The 2,146-nt window shown below is 47.8% G+C and overlaps 1 non-coding gene across 1 annotated transcript; it reads right to left on the reverse strand.

Annotated features, from left to right (window-relative positions):
- Positions 1-1,604: 1,604 nt before the first annotated feature.
- LOC121452061 lies at positions 1,605-1,708 on the reverse strand. The gene has a single exon (XR_005974797.1). It is a non-coding gene; the product is annotated as a U6 spliceosomal RNA (small nuclear RNA).
- Between the last annotated feature and the right edge of the window lie 438 nt (positions 1,709-2,146).

Below are 2,146 nucleotides of genomic sequence, written 5' to 3' on the forward strand. Positions count from 1 at the left end.
TTTACAAAGTGAGTTCCAGCTATGGCTATTACACAGAGAAACCCTATCTTGAAGCAAGCAAACAAAAGAATCTACATTTTTTTTGTTTTGAGGTACAGCCTTAAGTAGCTCAAGATAGCTACTCACTAAGTAGCTGAGGCTGGCCTTGACCATCTGATCTTCTTGCTGCCACCGCCTGAGTTCTGCAACTAGAGGCCACCATGGCCAGTATACACAGTGCTGGGGATGGAGGACCACGGCTGGCATTCTGCAAACTGAGCCGCATCTGAGACAATGCCATCAGCTAAGGATCCAGCTCAGATCCTGCTGCTTGAATAACAAGCGCTTTGCTGAGCCGCCTCTCCACCCCAGCTACTCCTGTTCTAATGGGAGAGACAAGCAGAGGAGGGTATGTATGTGTACTAAGTGCAAAGCCCTGGGCTTGATTCCAAGCACGAGAGAGAGAGAGAGAGAGAGAGAGAGAGAGAGAGAGAGAGAGATCTTTAGTGAGGATTCTAGCTGGAGGCTAGAGACCCACCCAGCATACAAATGCAGCCAGTGGAAGGAAAGACAGGACAGCCACGTACAACCTGCTGGCTGCATGTATTTCCAGGTAGCTACGAATGTAGACCTACGCAAAATCAGAAACAGGCCTGGAAAGATGGCTCAGTGGTTAAGAGCACTTGCTGTTCCCGCAGAGGACATGGGCTCAATTCCCAGCACCCACGTCAGGCAACTCACAACCACCTATTAACCCCAGCTCCCACACGATCTGATATCTCTGCACATTCATATACTCTTTCAAACACACCAAGAAAAGAAAAAAAAAGCTTTAAAAAGAAAAAAATTTCAAAATCAGAAACTTACTTAAAACATATTTTCTTTTTCTTTGGATTTTTGAGACAAAGTTTCTCTGAGTAGCCCTGACTGTCCTGGAACTCATTCTGTAGACCATGCTGACCTCAAATTCTTTTTTTTTTTTAATTTATTTATTTATTATGTATGCAATATTCTGTGTGTGTGTATGGCCAGAAGAGGGCATTACAGATGGTTGTGAGCCACCATGTGGCTTCCGGGAATTGAACTCAGGACCTTCGGAAGAGCAGGCAATGCTCTTAACCTCTGAGCCATCTCTCCAGCCCTGACCTCGAATTCTTAAGAGATCCACCTGCCTCTCTGCTTACCCCCAAGTGCTGGGATAAAAGGCATAAGCTACAGCCGCCTGTCTTATTTTGCATTTTTTGACAAGTTGTTGGTTTGGTTCTAGTTCATGAACTCCGGCAACTGTCTGTCGCAATGTCAGAAGGCTAGACAAATCTGCAGGAGGACAGAGGCCACAAGCCTGCAGCCTACTGGAATTTCCCCTCTCTGGACAATTTAGAGATGACTACTGTTGGGCAACCAGGACCTTGTCTGGAACTGGAGTTGTGTTAAAGGCCAGGCTGGAGAGCCTTTCTGTGTGCGCAGGCCTGCGCCGAAGTGCTCACGTGCAGGTCAGAGGACAATTTTCCACTGTCGGGCCCCAGGGAGTAAAACTCAGGTCGTCAGGCTTGGCAGCAAGGCCTTCACCTACTGAGCAAGCTCGCCAGTCCCCGTTGGTTTTTGTTTCTTCCTTGAACTATTTTGAAAACACAGAACACTTTATAAATGTTCCTGCCATCCTCAAGCAGGAGCCATGCGAATCTCTTTATTGTTCCAATCTTAGTACATGTGCTGCTGAAGTGGACACACACATATGCACGTCTTAAACAGGATCTTGGTATGTAACTCAGGTCAGCCTGGAACTCAGTATGCAATCTGGGATGGACTCAAAACTCCGAATTCTCCTGCCTTCATCTTCCCAGTGCAGGATTCTAGGTGTGAATAACCCACATCTAATTTAGATTCTCCCCCCCGCCCCGTGTGTGTGTGTGTGCGCGCGTCTGCATACACCTGAGTTCACAGGTGCAGGTGTGTGTGTAGAGGCCAGAGGTTGACTTGGGGTGTCTTCTCCATCCCTCTCCTCTTTATTTACTCAAACCAGGTTCCTATCACAATCCAGAGCTCACAGGCTAGGCTGGTCTGGATTAGCTAGCTTGGTTCCCCACCCCCCACCTCCAAAACGTCTGCCTCTACTCCCCAGTGTAGAGAGATTAGAGGCAGCTTCCTAGCCCACCTGGCCCTTATT

This window comes from Microtus oregoni, unplaced genomic scaffold (assembly GCF_018167655.1).
Source record: "Microtus oregoni isolate MIOR12 unplaced genomic scaffold, Mior012 000008F_ref0000371, whole genome shotgun sequence".
NCBI lineage: Eukaryota > Metazoa > Chordata > Mammalia > Rodentia > Cricetidae > Microtus > Microtus oregoni.